Consider the following 22,476-nt stretch of genomic DNA (forward strand, 5'->3'; position numbering starts at 1 on the left):
TCATAGTGGAATGGCATATGTATCTGCCACAAACCTGTACATGTATTATTGTACTTTAATTTTATTGTACCTGTATTGTTATTACCATTATTATTTTGTAGTTGGATTGAGGCTAACTAATTTGTACATGGAGCTTTTCTCCCTGGGCCTCTGCTGAAAATGGACATATATCCAAACTGACTTTCCCGGTCAACTCCCAATACACTTACCTTACGGCACTAAGAAACCTTAAGAAAAGTACAGTTTTGTACCTACCATAAATGTAGATGTTCGAAGATCCACATTGCTGCAGTCCTTACTTATGGGTAGTCCGCTGTCCTCGGTCGGCCCGAATACCAAAGTATTAGGCTGACGTCGGTCATGGGCGCTTTGAACTGACATCAGAGCGTCAGGGTATAAAAGCGCATGACCAACGTCATATCCTCAGTCTTTTCTTGCCCCAGATGTCAGAAGGCCTTAAACAGAAAGGCCACAGCCAAAAACAGAATACCTCCCAAAAGCATGCCCAACAACAACCACCACCCAAACTATATAACCATAACAAAAAGCAGTGGGGAAGGAGGGAGGGTAAATTGGACTGCAGCAATGTGGATCTTCGAACATCTACATTTATGGTAGGTACAAAACTGTACTATGTTCTTCATCTCACATTGCTGCAGTCCTTACTTATGGGTAGAATCCCAAAGCAACGGGAATGGGAGGATGGAAATATCATAAAGCATTAGGGGCTGCTAAAATGCCCTGTAATATTGCAGTGGCAAACCCAGCCCTAGATTTAGAATAAAGAGGAAGGTGGTAATGTTTAGAGAAAATATGTACTGAACTCCAAGTAGCTGCTTCCAAAATATCTTTTGTAGCTACCCCCCTTAGAAAGGCAGTAGAAGTGGCAGTAGCCCTAGTGGAATGAGGTCTAACTCCAGCCGGAACCTCCTTACCATGATGGGAATAACAGAAAGAAATACAACCCCCAATCCATTTAGAAATAGTTTGTTTCGAAACAGGTTTACCCTGAGAACCCAAAGCAAAAGAAACAAACAACTGCTGAGACTGTCTGAACTCCTTGGTTCTACTCAAGTAATAACGTAACTGCCTGTGAATATCCAAAGTATGCAAAATCTTCTCCTTTATTTTGGGGGTTTGCATAAAAAGTAGGCAAATGAATAGTTTGATTTAAAGCCACACTAGAAACCACTTTAGGCATAAAGGAGGGATTAGTACGCAAAGATACCCTGTCCTTATGAAAAATCAGGAAAGGCTCCACTGCCATAAGGGCCTGTAATTCAGAAACCCTTCTTGCAGAAGTAATGGCCAACAAAAAAGCAGTCTTCCATGACAAATACTTTAAATCGGCAGTAGCTGCAGGCTCAAAAGGTTGTAGAGTAAGTTTTTCCAACACAAAATTGAGATCCCAAGCAGGAGTAGGAGCTCTACGTGGAGGTCTTATGTTCTTTGCCCCTCTAAGAAATTGCTTAAACACAGGATGAGAGAATAAAGGAGAATCACAATCATAGTGAGCAGAAATGGCTGCAGCATGAATCTTTATAGAGGAGAAAGACAAACCTTTGTCCAATAACTCAGTAAGATATTGAAGAGAAGCACTTAAATTAGGCTTGGAAACATCAAATGCCTTTGCTTTGCTCCAAACAAAAAATCTCCTCCATTTATCTGCGTAAACTTTCCTGGTACTAGGCCTTCTGGCCTCCAAAATAACATTCAAAACTTGTTGTGGAAGCTGAGACCCTCCAGGGTCTAAAACAGAATATGCCAGGCTGTTAGATGCAGAGACTGAATCCTGACATTGAGGAAGTGATTGCCCTCCTGAGACAAAAGATGCGGAATCAAAGGTAGAGGCCATGGAGGCTCCCTCACTAAACTCCTCAGTAGTGGGTACCAGTGCTGTCGAGGCCAATCCGGCGCTATCAGGATCATGGATGGCTTGTCTTGTCTGGCCTTCAAGAGTACCTTGGGAAGAAGAGGCAGAGGTGGAAAGGCATAGACATGAAGATTGCTCCAACTGAATGATAGAGCATCCACCTTCCAAGCTGTGTGATGAAACATTTTAGTGCAAAACTTTGGCAACTGGTAATTTAGTGGAGAAGCGAACAGATCTATGTCTGGAGTCCCCATAACACTGTCAACTCTTGAAATACATGAGGATCCAATTTCCACTCGTGAGGATCCACTATTTGTCTGCTCAACACATCTGCTAAGGAGTTCTGTGCTCCTGGCAGAAACCTTGCCTGAAGACTGAGGTGTAAGCTGAGAGCAGTCTCCCACAAAATCATCGCTTGTCTGCAAAGAGGGTACGAATGGGTTCCCCCTTGCTTGTTGATGTACCACATGACAGTAGTGTTGTCTGTTTGAATCAACACCTGCCCTGGGTGAAGTAAATCCTTGAAAGCCTTTAATGCAAATTGAACTGCTAACATCTCCTTCAAGTTGATATGCAAATGTTGAAGTCTGACAGGCCACGTGTCTTGCACCCATTTTCCATTGAGGTGTGCTCCCCAAGCCTTGTCCGAGGCATCTGTCGTTAGAATCTGACTCGCCTCTGGTCGGGTCACAGAGAGTCCCTTGTTTAGGTGACATTCCTGAGCCCACCACAAAAATTCCTTCTGAATGCAAGGTATTATCTGAATGACAGTGTCTAGATCTTGGCAGTGTTGTGTCCATACATTTTTGAGATACCATTGAAGCTTCCTCATATGCAGTTTGGCATTGGGAAGCACCAGAATACAAGATGCCATGAACCCCAAGGCTTGAAGGACTGTCCTTGCAGTCAGCCTGGACTGTAGAGACATTTGATGGAAATAAAGAGAAAGGCTTCTTTGTTTGTCCGGGGTCAAAAAAGCCATCTGGGAAGCTGTATTCAGTCTCACACCCAGAAAGCACATGTCTTGAGAGGGTACTAGACTGGACTTTGTTTCGTTCACAGAATACCCTAGGCATCTTAACACTGTCATCACATACTGTAGATGATGAAGAAGTTCGTCCTTCTCTTGAGCAATAATCAGGCAATCGTCCAAATAAGGATAAATCTGAATTCCTCTTAACCTGAAATAGGCTATCACTGGAGCCAGAACCTTTGTGAACACACTGGGCGCAGTAGATAAGCCAAAGGGCAATGCAGAGAACTGATAATGTAAATTTCCAGCTCGAAAATGCAGGTACCTCCTACAACTTGGCCTGACAGGAACATGAAGATAAGCCTCTTTGAGATCCAGAGTTACCATCCAGTGATCTTTTCCCAACAGAGGTAAAAGCTGTTGTAATGTCAGCATCTTGAACTTTGGAATGTCCAGGTAAGTGTTGAGGATAGATAAATCCAAAATTGGTCTCCACGTGTTCCCTTTCTTTGGAACTAGAAACAGGCGAGAATAAAATCCTAGGCCCACTTCTGACAGAGGAACTGGCTGTATAGCTTCTATTTGAAGAAGTAAAGAAATCTGTTTGTGAGCCTCTATCCTTTGTCGAGGAGGAACGTCTGGCATACCTTTGAAAGGAGGCAATGTATGGAAATAAAACTTGTAGCCTCGGTTTATAATGTCCAATACCCATTTGTCCTGGGTGACTAAAAGCCAGTTTTGCTTGAAAAGTGCTAACTTTCCTCCCAAAGGAGCTGCCAGGCAAGAGGAATCTGGCAGCTGAAAATGCAGGTCATTGGGCCTGTTTACGAAAGGACTGGCCCCTGCCCTCACCTGCAGACTGTGCAGGCGAACTCCATGTTCTAGGTCTGAAGGAACTCTGAGCTCTGCCCCTACCACGTCTAGATCTGCCCCTAGACTGAGAATCAGAAGAAGGGTACGTCCATCCTTTAGTAGGCCAATTTCTGCTAAACTTTGGAGGTTGCACCTGCAAAAAATCTTTAACAGTCTGCATAGACTTAGCCTTGTCCTCCATTTTCTTTAATACAGACTCCACAGGAGGACCAAACAAAACTTCAGACTGTAAAGGAGCATCCAGAATTCTAGTCTTAACATGCTCTGACAAATTCTGATCCTTAAGCCAGGCGTGCCTTCGAAAAACTGAACCAGTGGCAGCCACCCTAGAAGAAGCCTGTAAAGCATCAAAGCCACACTGCAACGAATGCTTGCCCACCTGTTCAGAGACATGTACCAAATCTTGCAATTCTTTACACTCTATACCCTCTGCTAAAGCATCCACTTTAGATTTTAGCTGAGAAAGGAGGAAATTCTGATATTTCAACATATGAAACTGGCAATTTAAAGCCCTCATTGCCAACGTAGAAGAGGTATACACCTTCTTACCCCATCTATCCAAAGCTCTAGCCTCTTTATCTAGAGGAACTGGATTTTTTACAACAGAAGCTCTAACACCCTTAGGCCCCTGACTAATGGTCTCTGGGTCTGCTCTAGGACTTTTATACAGATATTTATGAGCCTCAGGCACCCTGTAATACCTGTCCGGTTTGACTGGCGCAGGAGGCACAGAATCTGGATTAAGGGAAGCCTCCGAGAAAACATCTTGAACAACATCCAAAACTGGAGGTATAGCTAAGGGTCTATGCTGTGGTAGAAACAAGAATTCCCTAAGCCTTTTCCGGGAATCAGAGAAATCCTGTCCTTCCCACTTAAAATGTTCCCTCATGGAATGTAAAGTTTCTGAAAATGAAAAATCCTCAGGAGGAGAAGCAGAAGGAGTGGAATCCTCTGCATCAGAATCCGAATAAGGAGGAAAATCTTGAATGTCTTACACAGAAGACTCTGAATCAGCTGAGGCCTGCTCCAAACTTTCCAACTCTGTCTCTACCCTGGGCCTCTTATCAGGAGGGGGCATAGAACCTCTAATTAAAGTAATCAAATCTTCTGCCATTTTAAGCATGTGCTTTTTAGGCACTGACCCTGAGGAACCAGGACTGACACCAGAGGAAGACAAAACAGACCTGCCCTTAGAAGGAGCCTTAGAAATAGTAGCACAAGGCCTAACCACCCTAGGCACAGTAGGGAGAATAGTAACCTGAGAGGCCCCTTCAGCCTGACCTGACTCCTGAGAGGCCACCTCTTGCAAAATCAAAGTTTCCCCCTGAGTTTCAACAGGAATTTCAGCCGGGTCCCCCTGCTCCCCTGTAGCTTCTAAAGGACCGGCGTCCGAAACGGACAAATCATCCTGCCTAGGCTTTACAGATTTGTCTTTGCGCTTCTTAGTGGAAGCGGGCGTTGGAGGATCCGACGGCATATTATAATTACACCGCTTGCCAAAGACTAACCTAGCGCAATCTAACCTCCGTTTTATAGTGCGCTTATTGAACCTAGCACAAAACCAACACCCTAGTACGTCGTGCTCCGGTCCCAAACAAGGAATACAAAGCGAGTGGTAATCCCTATGCGGTATCTGTTTCCCACAAGAAATACAATTATTCACTTTTTCTGACATCCGGTAAATAACTGAGGCAAGAAAAAACAGAAATATTCCCCAACGGGGTACTTAGCCCAACTTGGTATCGGTCTGAAACTCCGAATTCGAAAAATTTCAGAACGCCGAACGGCACTTGCAACGCTGCTTCTGCATCGGACCATGCGGCAAAAAAGACTGAGGATATGACGTCGGTCATGCGCTTTTATACCCTGACGCTCTGATGTCAGTTCAAAGCGCCCATGACCGACGTCAGCCTAATACTTTGGTATTCGGGCCGACCGAGGACAGCAGACTACCCATAAGTAAGGACTGCAGCAATGTGAGATGAAGAACATCCTTGTATTCTGCCTAAGCCGTAACTCCTCCCCTGCATAGCTACGTATATGAGGTTTCATATCCACCTACTGGAGCCACCATTTTCAAATGCCCGGTGCTACTAGACCCAGTCGGCTGTCTTCTCTCCCACATGGTATGTTGTTTGCTTAGCCAAGCATTTTTGTTTGAAATTGTTTCTCTGTACTAGGCCAATTACGACTAAAAAGATGATATTTCACTAGCTGGGCACTGTTAATGTATCGGTTTCTCTGTTTAGAACCTGTTTTGCTTAATACGACAGTGAACTAGTGTGTACTGAATTGCTTTTTCTGTGTAAAGCCTTTTATGCTTAAAACGACAAGTGAATTAGTGTACAGCATACTATAATTAGACAGATAAGAACTGTGCATTGTTACTGAATTTGTTTTCTCTGTTTACATCCTGTTATACTTAAACGACAGTGGACTAGTGTACAGCACAGTATATCTGGTGAAAACAGAACTATAGCGTGCTGCATGTGGTACTGGAGTAATTCTGTAACCTGTTTGGTGATAGTTGATTGAACGTTAAAGTATAAAAAGGATTTCTAATGTTAGTGCTCCATTCCTTATAAAGAAGTAAATAAAGTGCTCATGGAGCTAGTAGCTTACCGTATATACTGTAGCTTATCTGAATGGCAGCTGCTTTGTGTATTATAACTTGCTGTATCATAGCTTGCTGTGATTTGAATTGGAAGCTGACCTAACAGTACTGTATTTGTCCTAGACAGGAAAACAACCTGATGTAAATGCTGTTTTGGCAGCTAACTGTGTACTGATAAGTACAACTGTTTGCCTGATATTCCTACATCAGAACGCTACTCTAGGCTACCGATGAGCTTGATAATTCCTGCTCCTCGGGACTGTAATATAGTAATACATTGCCTCTTAAGCTAGCTACTTATTTTATCTTTAATTTACTATCATCTCCAGATAGTTCCCCCTCAAATAACAACCTGAAAGGGCTCTCTAAACTTGAAGGACGCTACCCTGCAGAACTTCTGCCTGAGACAAACTGCCAAGGTTAAATGTTATTACTTTACTCCACTTTAAATTGTAATTTGCTGTTCTGGGTCTAAAGCACCTACAGTTTGCCCCCCATAGCAATTGGCTTACTCCCAATTCTAAGGAAACACTAGTTTACCCCCCACCCTCTAAAGACAGTGTTTCTAACCTTAAAACCCTAAAACTTACATCACGCTACAGCATCTACCCTAAAAATTATACTAAACTACAGCTATTAAAACAAAGAGCTTTGACTCCCAATATACTTACCTTACGGCTCTAAGAAACCTTAAGAAACCTTGTACTCTGGCTAAGACCCGCTACGTTCGGGCTAGCTCCGTGCCCCTTCCTGCTCCCAAATACCACCCACACCCAGTACCACTAGATTTATAGTCATAAAGCCACAGCCCCTGTTACTAGAACCTATCAGCCTACATCTGTCATAATTTCTCCCACCCCTAACTCCATTACCTCAAGTACTACCACTATATCTTCTGGTGTCGTACCACCCAAGTAATATAGTTCCTTTAACTCATATGCTCCACCACACACAATGATATACTCTTCTTTACTACCCCTTTTGCTTGCCCCATACCTCGTTACCTTGTATGAAAACCAGTTCCTCACAGGATTTCAGTACCCAAAAGGCCACACCATCACCCCAGCTGTAATTCCCTGCACCTTTTACCAATCATACAGCACTGTGTCCAGCCCCACAACCTGTTCATACTATCAACATACCAATCCCAGATACATTAGCTCCAAATCTAAACACAACCATAAACTTATAAATAAATTCCTGAAACTTATCACTAGGTTTCAACATAATCTCACACTTGGTGGTGATATCCACCCAAACCCTGCCACATCCACTCCAGATAAACTTACCCCCTCTGCTTGCAATCCAAGTTATAAACCTACAATTAATAAGCCCCCAACTCTCTCCTGGCCTGTCACCTCAACATTAGAAGTATAAACAATAAGCTGCATGAACTGCATGCACTCCTGGCTGTCCACTCCCCTGAGATACTCTGTTTATCCGAAACCTGATTAAAACCTACCACCACAGATAATGAAGTGTTACCACCTGGGTATAACATACTCAGGCTGGATCGTGCTTCCAGGAAGGGGGGGTGGGGTAGCTGTTCTCTATAAAGCTATGTTAAACATCACCATTGAAGCTATGCAAACACCTCAAATTAATAACTCAGAGATACTCTATACCAAATTGCAAATTAATAAAAATAAATGTATCAATATCATCTGTATGTACATTCCCCCAAGAAATAACATATTTACACTTAAAGACACCCTTCAGTGGTTATCGTGTACAAGAGACCTTACTACTTGAATATTTTAAAATAGACTGGAACACCTGTTCCTCAGAATCCCCAACCACCCATGTTAACTTGCATACATTTACACAAATCATAACCACCCCTACCAGGATAGGTAAACCTAACCATAAAGAAAGCATACCTGATTGGATACTTATTAATAGTCACCCCCAACTGTATACCTCTGGGACTCTCCCTGATGACTTAAGTGATCACCTTCTTACCTATATAATTAAGCATAAAGCCAGTAACCCCCACCAACCCATACTCAGAATGGTAAAAAAAATAAGAAATTTAATTACCTCTGGGACTCTCCCTGATGACTTAAGTGATCACCTTCTTACCTATATAATTAAGCATAAAGCCAGTAACCCCCACCAACCCATACTCAGAATGGTAAAAAAAATAAGAAATTTAACCCTGCCAAATTCCAGCAGGAACTAAACTCATGTAAATGGTCAGTTCTAAAACACCTCCCCTTAGAGGAAGCAGGTGTATACTTTAACAACAAATTCCTTGAGATCCTTGACTCTCATGCACCTGTTTGCTCAATAAGAACAAAGGCAAAAACTGCACCATGGCTTTCCAAAGAGTCCAAACTAAAAATCAACCTTAGAAACAAAACATGGGCATTATGGCATACTACAAAAGATCCCCAAGATCACATTAAATATAGGCAATCAAGGAATGAGACTAAAAAATCCATTTTACAAGACAGTACTATAATCTACAGCAAATAAATCAAAACAACCCTCAGAAGTTTTGGGCAGGTATAAATAAACTACTACATCCTGGACAAACTTCCACCCTGACCCCTGCAGCCAACAATGATAAACCACCTGAAGAAGTCTCAGATAGTTTTAATCGATTCTTCACTGAGACAATCCAAGCCCTAGCTAGCCAACTACCTCCAAGCTCCCCTGGCTCCGAGGACACCACCCCTAGTAACCAACTCTCATTCAGTCTCCAACCAGTTGCGACTTCACTTATCCGTGCCTTGATCAAAAAATTTAAACCAACTACACTTTCTGCTGATCTACTCCCTGCCGAATATCTACAAAAAGCAGATGATGCCATTGCTTATCCCATCTTAATACTAATCAAATGAACCATAGAAGAAGCCAAAATCCCCACCATCTGGAAAATATCCTATGTAATCCCACTTCATAAAGGAGGTAGCTCTACTGCACTATCTAATTATAGGCCAATAGCTATATTATCTCCATTTGCAAAAATTATGGAAAAATGTATTCATAGACAACTGCTGCACCACCTACTTCAGAATAATCTTTTGGCTGACTCCCAGCACGGCTTCCAACCTCACCACAGCACCACTTCAGCCTTCCTAGTCTTCTCTGACACCATAAACCATAATCACAATAATAACAACATATCCTCTGCCCTCATCTTGGATCTCTCCAAGGCATCTGATATGGTTGATCACCAACTACTAATCCACACCTTGAAAACATTCTGTCTAGATACTAAAGCCCTTCAGTGGTTCCAGTCTTATCTGAGTGGCAGACAGCAGGCTGTCCTGCTGTCTAACCTCTTACCCAACTTCCTTGGTGTTACCCAGGGTTCTATACTAGGGCCCCTTCTGTTCTCCATTTTCATCAATGACCTTTATACTGTCATTCCAAAAGCAGCTGTATTCAATACGCTGATGACTCCACCCAGAAAGAACTATGGTCAGCTACCCAGAACACCTTCAACATAGTAGAAAACTGGCTTTCTGGTCGTCGTCTGATCTTAAATCCCAAAAAACAAAACTGCTACTTTTCCCACCAACTCATAGGTCCACTGCATTTACCTTTACCATAAAATCCAATAATGGCACTATAATCTCCCCAGACACCTCTACAAAACTACTAGGTGTTATCATAGATAATAATCTTAAATTCGACCTGCATGTTAATCAAACTATCAAAACTATCAATAAAAACTAGGGTCACTTTACAGGATTAAAGCCTTCTTAACCCCACCTGCTAGAATTGCCATAGTTCGCTCTCACCTACTTTCAATTCTTCTTTATGCATCCCCTTTACTCTCTAACTTAAACAAGTCTGTCCTTAACAAACTCGCTATAAGCTATAACCACACTGCCAGATTTGCCACTGGTCTGCCTTATAGGACACATCACAGTATCAATCTAAACCAGTTTGGGTAGCTAGAACTGCCCAGCTTGATCCAGTATAACCAACTAATTATGGCATATAAAATCCTTTACAATCTGGACAATACTCCTGCACATAAAAACATCATCACCCCCTATAATAATCCCAGACCTCTTCAACCTAATAATAGACTGCTAGTTCAGACTATCAAAACTAATAACTCAGCCGGTGACTCTCTCTTTGCCAATTCTGTAGGTAGATCCTGGAACTCACTTCCAGGTGATATTACTTTACTTACCACCCTGAGTCAATTTAAAAAAAAGACTCAAACAATATTTGAAACTAAACTGGCAATGTCAACATATCAAACTTGACTAACTTTCATCTAGTATGGTGTTAAAAATTGTAATTTAGCTTAGTTGTGTTACTTAACCCGGACTTACACCCGGGATTATCTCTAACCTTGGAATTTGTATAACTTAAGTATGTAACCAGTGTATATATTGTATTTGTAATCTTAACTGCTCACCTTGGAGCTTTTCTCCCCGAGCCTCCGCTGAAAATGGACATGAATCCAGTCAGACTATCCCGGTCAACAAATGTAAAAAAATAAATTAAATAATTTCACCCTTTGTGATTTCTGGGGTTAGTGTCAGTTTGAAGGTGACTGATTTGTGGTCAGTTTTAACTAATGAGGGTCGAATAGTTGCAGCACAGCATCTGCTAGATCCTCCAGGAAAAAATATTTCGAAGACAACTGGATATAGTAGTTTGAATGTCACAGCTGCCTTTCAAAGTTCCCCGATTGCTGGGATAAATTTGCTTCTCTTCTGTATGGTGTACAGTGAATAATCCATTTTCTACAAACATTCTACTGACTCCAGTTTTTAATACTTTGCCTTTCTGTCGCAGTTTTCTCAGGATCAGCACTTCCCGCTGATATTATTGCATCTTCACTAATAAAGGTCTTGGCTGAACTCTTGACAAGTTTGGAGCAAACACTATCTGCCCTTTCAATTAACAATCCCTGTTGTGGAACATCAGTCCACATCCTTATTTGTGCTTTCAAAAAATGAATACAGTGTACTCCTTCCAATTTAGCTGGTACATCAGAAAATCTCAGGCCTCTCAGTGTGTTTATCCTCTAATTCTAGCATGTTTTGAAAACAGCTGTTCTTGAGAAATCTCATATTCATACCAAAAGTTTGTGGAGTCTGACTAAAGGAATCGTGATAATCATGGAAGCCATGAAACATAGTTTCCAAAGAAATCCCCTTGTTGAGGCTTTGCTCTGTCTGGAAAAACTCAGGAACATATCTAGATATAGTTTGGCTTTTTCCTGTGAATGAAAATCTCTTTGAACTGAGTAATCTTGACAGCCACACCACGAAAACAATCCTGTGAGAAGGAGTCAAACAGGAGTTTTGGATGTTCTTTTGAAACCATAGTCTGAGAAGGAGATCTCTCATTAACATTTACAAATTCACTTGAGACAAAGAAGCAATAAGATTACATAAAGATGATTCTTCATCAGAAGAAAGAAAATAAGATATAATTTCCTCATATTCTCAAAAGTAACAAACATAAATATTCACATCCGAGCTTCACAAGTTAAAAATGTCTAAAAATACATGTAACACAATACATCTTTTCTCCCAAATCTTTCAAAGGCTTTCCTATCCTTATCAGGCAGTAGCACTTCCCAGATGTTTAGCAGTAGTGGGATTTACTATGGAAGTCACTACTAGGTTAGATCTGGGGTGAGGAAAAAAAAACTTGTAAGAGTTTATATAATATATATCTTTTCTTAGATGCAGCAAGTTGGCTGTCAGGCAAGTTGCAGGCCATAATAAAAACATCTTCCAGTGTTGGAAAACAGGATGAACAAGAGCAGATTCAGGAAATTCCAACAGTAATAAATTGTAACATTTTTTAAAGACAGCAGTATATTATTTTCCCACTTAAACAACTGATTCATTCTGGATATGGTTTCAGAAAAATAATCTCCTCCTAAGGGGCTATCAGAAGAAACACTCTCCTGAGTCAGAATCAGAAACCTGAAGAGAGAAGACAGAAATTGTCCACTCACAATCATTTTGCTGTTCAATGTCATGAAAAACCCTCAGGCAATGAAGATTTATTTTTCTTATTGGTAACACCAGAAATTAAAGGGTCAAAAGCCTGACAGTCCAATAAATCACTCTTGCCCAAAGTTACACGGTCAAGAAAATATCAATATCTAAAATTCTGCTTCTTTCTGACAGGAATGTCTATAGAAAATATTTGTTTTCAGTCAGGCAAATCCTCCCTAAGGGCAGGCATCCCAGGCAAGCTAAGCAGAGACAAATTCCCCGCCCTTACTTCAAGACCAATAAGAATAGTAATTCTGTGCCCACAAAGACCACTCCAACAGCTGCAAAGGACACGCTAGAGGTAGCCAAGGAAAAAGATAAATGGTCTGGGGAATCAAACATAGCCACAGTAGAGTTGCCTATCAGTGGCTGATGCAAATTTGAATGCGCAAAATCTGCTTGGAAAGTTGCTTTCAGTTGCTGGAAGAAGGAACGAACCAAGGAACCATTAAGATGTTTCCTGGTGAAGCCAAAAAATGATACCTGAATCCCGGGGAAGATTGGCAGCAGTAGTCAGTGAGACAGGTAAGTATTAACAAAAGTAGATTTCTCCTCCAAAAACACAGTAAAAAGCACTTTAAGTACTTACTCTATACCCTAAAAGCAATTAACTCATGTTAAGGAAAACAAAGTTTAACATAGTTTTAACAACATTTTCCACAAAAGAAAAAAAGCCATACTTCACTGCAAAAGGTGACTAAGTCCCTTAAAACAGTTTTTCCCAGCAAAAGATTTATATTTTCAAAAAAACTTAAGCTTCTATCCTAAGTATAAAATGCAGACTTTTTTCCTCAAAGGGAACTCATCTGCTCAACAATGGAGAACTGATAGCTGACTGGTGATCCTCGAATAACAAGAAAAAAGGAGTGCTCTTCAGCTTCAAGAAAGCTTGGTGCCCAAACCACTGTTTTTTTCAGCTCTGCTCAAACTGATACTGGTTTGCACGTGTGGAAGGTGCCATTAAGCTTTGGAAGCTGGCCGGGTGGTATATCCTTGACAGAATCAACCAATACACCTAAAGCTATTGCAGCAGTGAGCAAATAATGGACATCTATAAGAATCCATCAAGACAGATAAGAAAAGATGAGGAAGGGAGACTGGAAAGACAGTTTTACAAAAAGAACACTGGGGGAACCTGCAATGTTCCTAAGAACGAAACACAGTCCAAATGTTTTTGTTTTTTTGCATGGAAGTATTTGCTTATATATTTTTATATACCAAACAGACTTAAGAGACTTTTTTCTCCAGTAGATGGCAAATGCTAAAGGTGTGACAGGAAAAGGTGATGGGACATGGAACTTGTTCTTAAGACAATGAATTGTCAGATTATAAATATTCCCTACAGAGTACTTTGTCAAAAAAGATGGGGGACCAAATTTTGCAACTAAGGAAATGGTTATTTTGAGCTGGGATATAAGATCTAAACTGCCTAAACATATTAAGGCCTTGCTATTTTTAATGCTATTGATTGTAAGAAAAACAACCTAAGCCTACCATACATGAATTACTGAGTACCGCAAAGGAGAGAAGGAGCACATTACATTGAAATAAATGGAATTTATGAGAACAGTACATGCAGAACAATATTCAGGGGAGAAATTAAATTTAAGGTGTCACTCATCTAGTCAGGATGCAACAGACAAGACTGTGGGTTCTGTTCAAGCAGCTTTATTGTGTACAAACAAAGGATTGAGGCTTAATACTTTGACTCAGGTAAACTTATAAACAAATTAGCTACTACATTCATACATGTTCACTCTCTGGCTGCACTCTCAAAATGGCACTGGGTTTAGCATGCGATGAGTATTTATATATGCACGTTCAGTCCTTGAAATGTTTCTTAGACAAAGCACACACACACACACACACCATTCTACATCCTCCCTCTTTGAGAAATAAGTCATGCAATGTTGAAAACAGTAACCGACATGCAATCAATATAAATAATTCTTGGTCATGCAATTATACAGAACTAAAAACACATATATACTAAGTCCAGGTCACTGTGTATTTCACACTAGGTCTGGAAATATGACCAAACTGTGTGACATAGAAATTAAAATCAGATTTAGCAACTGCGACTGTCTCTGTGGAATGTTCAACTTTTGGGACAACAGGTATGTCATCAGGAATGGCAGTAGAAGTCAAGACACGTTCTGCAACAGGAACACTGTTAAAGTTGCTGTGAGATCTAGAGTCTATCACTGGAACTATGCTGTGATATCGATTCTGATACAGGAAGATGATGTCCGCGATTTCTCCTGTACTCCACACCCTCAGACTCTACAAAGTAGGATCTCGGCTCGGTACATAAACCTGTAACGTGACCAATTTGGTCAAAACTTTTCACTGTTCTTCTCCTCACTGTCTCTCCTTTCAATGGACGAATAAATCTACTCGATTTATCATAGCTGCACTTCTGGAAAGAATGCTTTCTGAAAAGTTGAGCTCTAATTGTCTTCTTGTTTTTAGCTGTAGGCCTTAATAAACTGTTACTGATAGGCAATGTTGTTCTGGTTTAACAAGATAGAAGTCTGTGAGCAGGTGAGCCAAGTATATCATCACTGGGTATGTGTCTAAGACTAAATAAATTCAGACAGACATCGGTATTGTCACGCTATGACCTCTGGACTGCACGTTCAGCTAGACCATTGACTGTGGATTTCTGGACTACTAGTAACATGTACAAAGTCCCATTCTTTTGCAAATTTCTGAAATAACTGGCTGGTGAATTGGGTACCATTGTCAGAAATAACTTTGTGTGGACTACCATGGACTGAGAAATGACGTTTGAACTTAGTAATAACAGCAGTGGATGTTAGGTTAGGTAGTAAATCAATCTCGAAACAGTTTGAGTAAGAGTCTACCAATGACAAGTAATGCTGATTGCTCCACTCGAATATGTCAGTGGCTACTGTTGACCAAGGTACTTCAGGAACTTGACTTAGCTGAAGTGACTCTTTTTGCAAATGTTGTTTAGTACTATTATACACAGAACAAGATGAAAGTACTTTATCAATGCCTTTTGCTAGAGAAGGCCAAAATACTAGCCCTCCCACCCTTCTTTTGGTAGATTCGGAACCTGGGTGACCATGATGCAAAACCTGGATATATTCATGTTGTAAGGAAGCAGGAACAACAATTTTAGAACCTTTGAAAATAATGCCATCTTCCATCAACATCTCATCTCTTTAAGGAAAATAAGTTTGCACTTCAGGTGGTACACTAGATTGCTTTGATGGCCATCCAGCATTAATGTAGTGGTTGAGCTTTTGCAAAATCGGGTTAGTCTTTGTATGATCTTTCAGCTCAAGTCTCATGAAAAATTACACATTTCCATAACATCAAAGTCAAAATTCTCTTCATGAAGCTGTTCCATTGTATTTATGGGTGATCTAGATAAGGTATCAGCCAGATAAAGAAGTTTGCCTTTTGTATAGACCATTTTGAAGTTGTACTTTTGCAATTTCGGCATCGTTCTTGTAATCTTGCTGGAGCGGAATCCATAGGCTTCTTTAAAATAGTAACTACAGGCTGGCAATCAGTTTCAATCTGAATAGCTTGACCATAAATATAATCATGAAACTTGGAACATGCAAACGTTATTGCCAAAAGTTCTTTCTCAATTTGAGCATACTGCACTTCAGTTTGAGTAAGAGTTCTTGATGCACAGGCTACTGGTCTGCCTTCCTGAAGAATAACTGCACCAAGACCAAATTTGGAAGCATCACAGGAAAGGGTTACTGGCTTATTAACATCATAGTATCTTAATGTAGGTGGAGTAGCTATTTTCCGCTTAAACTCATCAAATGCTTTCTGGTACCATTCTGACCAAGACCATGTAACATTTTTGCGCGTAAGCTCTCTTCAAAGGTGCTGTCAACTCAATGAACTCAGGTATAAACTTGCCTAAATAGTCAACCATACCAAGAAAACATTGTAGAACTTGAACATTATCTGGTACTAGCATCTCGAGAATGGCTGCTTGCTTAGACAAGTCTGGTTTCAAGTCAGTACTAGTAGATAAATGACCTACATATGTAACTTTTGGTAGTCTGAATTTGCACTTCAGATGATTGAGCTTTAAGTTCACTTCATGTGGTCTGTCTAGAACTCTCTTAAGGTTTCTGCAATGCTCTGCTTCACCACTGCTTCTGACCAACAAATCATCTACTATTATGGCACAAGGATAACCTGAAAAAATTTGCTCCATTGCAGGCTGAAGGATTTCACTTGCAGAATTTATTCCAAATGGCATCCTGAGGAATCTGTATCTGCCAAACAGGATACTGAAAGTAGTCAGTAACAACGTGATCAAGCAATACTTGCCAAAATTAACTGTTTGCTTCCAAGACAGAAAAAACAGTGGCATTCGGCATTAGGGCTGCAACTTCTTCGACTATACGCACTGGATGATGTGGCCTCTTCAATGCTTTGTTCAAATCTCTTGGTTCAATACATGTTCTGATTTTGTCTGAGCCTTTTTTCTGAGCTGCTACCATGGATGACACCCATTCAGCTGGTTCTGTAACTGGACAAATTACACTTTATTGCATCATTTTATCCAGCTGAGCTTTGACTATCTTGCATGGCTATCAGAACTTTTCTTGCTGGTCTGACCACTGGACAGACCTCTGGGTCTAACTTCATAGAATACACAACTGGAAGTTTGCCCAACTTATAAATTAAAACATTAGCATACTCTGAGAAAATAGCTTCGTTGAAATTAGAACTAGGATATGTGCTTATCTGATGAACTTCTTTGGTAAAAGAAAGCAGATTCTTCTTTCTCAAACAGTCTCTGAGACCCAATAATGACTGCACAGGTCTTTGAACTACATACAATAACAAGCTGTAACAGTTCTTGACCACATAACATGAAAGTATTACTGAGCCTTCACTTTGAACTTCTTCACCTTCATAAGCAACAGGTTTTGCATAACTGGCCACACTGAGTTGTTCATTAGGTCTCACTTTAACAAAAGTATCTACTGACATAACATTACACTTTGAACCAGTGTCTACTTTGAGCTTGATGGATTTACCATTGATCTGGAGAGTACAAAACACTTCATTTCTTGTTAAATTCACTCAGGGTTGCCAGATTTCCAACCAGCCAGGTAGGGACAAAAAAAAAAAAAAAAAGGTCTTTCACGGCAAGTGAAGACCAAAAAAAAAAAAGGTCTTTATTGCGGAACACAGTTCCACATTAAAGAACAGTAGCTCTGGCTCTGCACTAAACATGGAGCTTCTCGTGTTTAATGCATTGCAGTTCCGCATTCAACAGAAGTAGCTCCGTGTTTAGCAATTTTTGATTGGCCCGTATACCGGCATACGGGCCAATTAAAAATCGTTAAACACGGAGCTACTTCTCTGTTTAATGTGGAACACAAGAAGCTCCGTGTTTAGCGATTTTTGACTGGCCCGTATGCCAGGTATACGGGCCAATCAAAAAAAAAAAAAAAAAAAAAAAAAAAACAGAGACTGGCCGGGACTCGGGATCAGGCTACTGATCTCGGGACAGTCCCGCCCAAATAGGGACGTCTGGCAACCTTGAATTCACTGCATCAATCTTTTCACCAACTACTGACACACCATCTACATAGAAAGTGGACTGCTGTAATTATACTTTATCAATTTGCTTTCTTGAGTGACCTTTCTTTATAATTGTGTGAGGTTTACTTGACTTGCAAAACTTTTGAAAATTATTCCATTTTCTACACTTGTGGCATTGCTGGTTGGACTTGTTTTGCTGACTCATGCTTATACTACACTGAGCATGCAACCTTCTTAGAACTTGTTAGAAAGCTACGTGGTTTCCCTGGTGAACCAGCGGGGAGGGGGGGGGCTTTGGCTTCTATGTCCTTAGACCTACTTCTGTTTGCCACGTGTTACATGCTTTCTACATTTACTCTAGAGCCTGTGGAAACCATACTCTTACCATTTGCAAGCATACTTGTGTGCTCTCTGTAACTTCATAGATTTGACAAATCTGTATTACTTTGTTCAACATTAAATGACTGTCACGAAGCAAAATCTTTCTCACAGCAGCACTGTTAATACCACACACAAGCCTGTCCTTTATGAACTCATCTTTTAAGTTACCAAACTAACATGTCTTGCTTTGTTTCTTAGGTCAGTTATATAAGCTGCAAATGTTTCCCCTGATTTCTGCTCTCTTGTGTAAAACAAGTGCCTTTCTAATGTAACATTTGCCTGGGGGTCACACATCTCCCTGAATTTGCACTTCTAACACACTCAGGGTCTTCCCTTGATTCAGCCTGTACAATAATATGACAGTTTTCACGTTCTCCTTCATAAACTACTGGTGCATACACAAATGAACGTTCTCTTTCTATGGCCTCTGACGCAGCTAGGCTTAGCAGAATGAATGCCCTAGTGGGTACATCTTTATCTGAATAAGCTGCTAGTACAAAAATATCATACTGCTGCTCAAATATTCTCCAATTCTCTGCAACATTCTGAACAAATACAAGTGGTGAAGGCTTTTGAAATCCGTCTGCTATATTAACACATACCAGTGAAGGGATTTGCAAATATGCACGAACATACACACATATGCCTGAAATTTACGCCAGCACTTGCAATTATCCCCTTATGCTTTTATGCTTCTGAAATTGTGCTTTTGGACTTTTCAAAATTATGCTACTGGGCAGACTCGCAGTACCTCTGAATAACTAAACTTTGCGAAATAAGTCTCTCAGGTACTGTAATTCTCTTGAAATCAATGTACTACAAGAAATCACCCTTACCATTGTAAGAAACGTTTCAAATAACGAACAAACTGGGCAGGAGAAGCTCAGAATAAGAAACATTTCCAAGTAATTGCACCTTGTGAATAAACAGTACACAGCATACAAATTTCCCCAAAATCAGTGTAAGACATGCGCTGCAATTGCGACACTTTGCGAACAGACACACCCAGCACAAGAAACTTTTCAAAATGGCTGTACTTTGACTGTGCTTCGCGATATAGTTGCACTTTGCACACTAACAGACTCTTTGGAATAAATGCACAGTAATAAGCACATTGTAAGCACTTTTACACACTTTGAAATACTTCAAATAACTTTAGCTATGACCTGAATACAATACGAAGTCGTAGTTATGCCAAACACAGCATTTTGCCCAAAAAACATGCAGTTGCCTTGCTTTATTTATGCTTGATGTGCCCTTTTTGCCTTTATTATATTTGTTTTGCTCATTTAATCTCTTTTCACGTCCATTGCACTTTTCTTGTGCTCGTTTAACTCTAAACATGCCCATTTTGCTTTAAACATACTTGTTTTGCTTTTCTGATAATCTTTTTATTAAATAACAATCTTAAACATTTTGATTAATCAAACCTTTTGTGCCTCTCACTTTTTTAATAATGCAATTTGTGCCCTTGTAATGCTCTGTTTCATCTTTTTTATAAAATAAACTGTTCGTGCAATTTTTTCGTGCTTGTTTCTGTTAGTTTACCGTCACTGTTATCTCTGCACCTCGTGGTTCTGAATGTTAGTTTCTGGCATCCCTCTTCTGACTCCATGTCGCTCGTCTAGTCAGGACACAATAGATTGAGACTTCATGGGTTCTGTTCAAGCAGCTTTATTATGCATAAACACATCAGGCTTGAGGCTTAATACTTTAACTTAGGTAAACCTATTAACAAACTAGCTGTTGCAGTCATACATGTTCACTCTCTGGCAGTACTCTCAAAATGGCATTGGGTACAGCATGTGCTCACTAATAATATATATGCACGTTCATTTCTTGATATGCTTCTTAAAGACACACACACACACACACACACACACACACACTTCTACATAAGGAAAGGCAGGATTTGAACAATTTATGTAATACTGGACTGAATGATAATTGTTAAAACATATATAATGTAAGTAGTTAATAAAAATGTTTTTCTTTTCTATAACTATGCATATACGTCATTGTTCAGTGTGTGTGATGCTAATAAAGGTGTTAAAAAAACTGTAAAATGCTGCCCGGTTAAAGAAACTCCAGCTCTACTCAGTGGCATACCGCCTGTTCAGAGGCGATCTGTGCCCGACATATAAAGCCATGTCCAGCCCAGAATTAATGGGCATGCTGCACCTCAGAAAATCCAAATCCCATCGAGCTACGCGCTCGAGAGACTTGAACCTAAGCACTGAAATAAATAGGACATGCTGGAGGGACAGATTCATAACCCAGAGGCTCCCTTCACTCTGGAATAAAATCCCAGTCCAGGTTAGGCAGAGTCCCTCATTGACTCTCTTCAAGAGGAATCTTGATGAGTGGATGGGAGATCGTAGGTTTACCCCGGGTATCACTTCTGTGTCACTGTTAGATAGAGGCACAGTATACTAACCTCGAAAAAGGGCACAGCAAAATAAATTTAAAATGGGTGGCGAAAGCCAAACACATTCTGGCTAGGCTTATAAATGCCCTAGGGCAGATAGCCTAGTATGAACCTATGAACTTATGAAAAGAAAAAGCTCTTGGCCATCAATAAAGTTCACCTCATCACTATAAAAGGGATTTTAAAATAAATAGTAGGTCCTTACCTCAAACCATTAGGAAATGCAAGACCAACTAGGGACTCTGGCTAGCAACTAATTCAAATGACAACACTAAGGCTTTCTTCAGTTACATTAGGAAGCTTAGATGTAACTGAGAACTCTTTACCAAACTTGTGTCTTAACACCTCCTTCACTGATCAAAAGGACACAAACATTCTTGTTGACAAATTATCTTACAACTTCACTACACCCACCTTGCCATCTGATTGGGATTTCCCATCACATCTCCCCTCTTGAAATCACTCTGGATCAAGTCCTTTTTGCATTTTCGAAAACTAAAAATATCAATTCCGTAGGACCTGACAAGCATATGGACTTCTGCTGCGAAGCACTTAGTCCCCTCTATCAAAATCCCTCTATCATCTCTTCATCCAGTGTCTCACCACTGGTTACATATCCAATGTATTCAGAACAGCTGTTGTGGTGTCTTTATATACAGGTGACTCCTCTACTGACCCTGGAAATTACAGGTCTATTTATCTCATTAGTATTATTTGAAAAGATACAAAACCTATTAAAACCAAATTAACACAAGAAATATACAGGTGTCTTTGTATCACTGAATCAAAACTGACTTTGTAAAGGGCAGACAGCAAGTCATGTAAATAAACTTACCATAACAGAAGATGCTCAAATTTGTCACTAAAGCAGTAGCCTTAGATGTATGGAAACTGGAAACTATCCTGACAAGGGTCAGATGACCAGCCAGGCTCCAAAGCTGTAGGGCACCATCCATCTGCTTTAATTGCTGTGCAACTCAAGGAAAGGGGTTAGGGTGCTAGGATTATCAGAGCTTACCTGCTTCATAACAAGTGAAGCTACAGCTCTGCCAAATAGGACTACGAAAATAAATAATTTAAACACCACACACCCTGACATTCAAAAAAAGGAAGAAGAAAGGAGGGAGGGTTGTTTGTACTGCAATGGCGATTTTGAATATTTACTGTTATGGTAAGTGTACTCACAAATCTGTACTATGTTCATCATTAGATCACTGCTGCAGTAGCCTGAGCTATGTGGGATGAATACCAGAGCACAGAAGGAAGGAAAGAAAGAAGGATCAGAGTCCAGAAATCCTCAGAGAATACTGCTAGCAAAGCCTGCTCTGGTCTTAGAGAAAGAATCCAGCAGTGCATGGTAATGAGTGCAAAGACCAAGTTTCTGCATCTAGAATACTTCTAGAGGCTTCATAACTTTTAGTTATGTACTTACCATAACTTTAGATGTATGGGATCCATCTCGCCTACATTCTGTACTGATGGGTTCGGAGCCGATCCTCGGCTCCGACTCAGCACGCTATACTATAGAACGAAGTCTCTTATTGACTGAGCTGTCCCACATCCCAGGATGCACCACCACTGCTTCCCCAGATCTTGTTTGTCCGCACACATGCACTCACACATAGACTGTTGATATAATATTGCCAGGTGTTTCAAGATGAAACAGCTGAACTCGAACCGTCCGGTCTCTTCTGATCTCCAAGGCAGGGGGAAGGAGGGTGGGTTATTAGAATGTGAGATGGATCCCATACATCTAAAGTTATGGTAAGTACATAACTAAAAGATGTAATG

At 40.4% G+C, this 22,476-nt stretch overlaps 1 protein-coding gene across 1 annotated transcript in view; it reads right to left on the reverse strand.

Moving 5' to 3' along the window:
* Nucleotides 1-22,476, reverse strand: part of REV1 (REV1 DNA directed polymerase) — a 4,137,464-nt gene that overhangs the window by 1,504,750 nt on the left and 2,610,238 nt on the right. The window lies entirely within an intron of this gene.

This window comes from Protopterus annectens, chromosome 5.part0 (assembly GCF_019279795.1).
Source record: "Protopterus annectens isolate FY-2018-M chromosome 5.part0, PAN1.0, whole genome shotgun sequence".
Classification (NCBI taxonomy): domain Eukaryota; kingdom Metazoa; phylum Chordata; order Ceratodontiformes; family Protopteridae; genus Protopterus; species Protopterus annectens.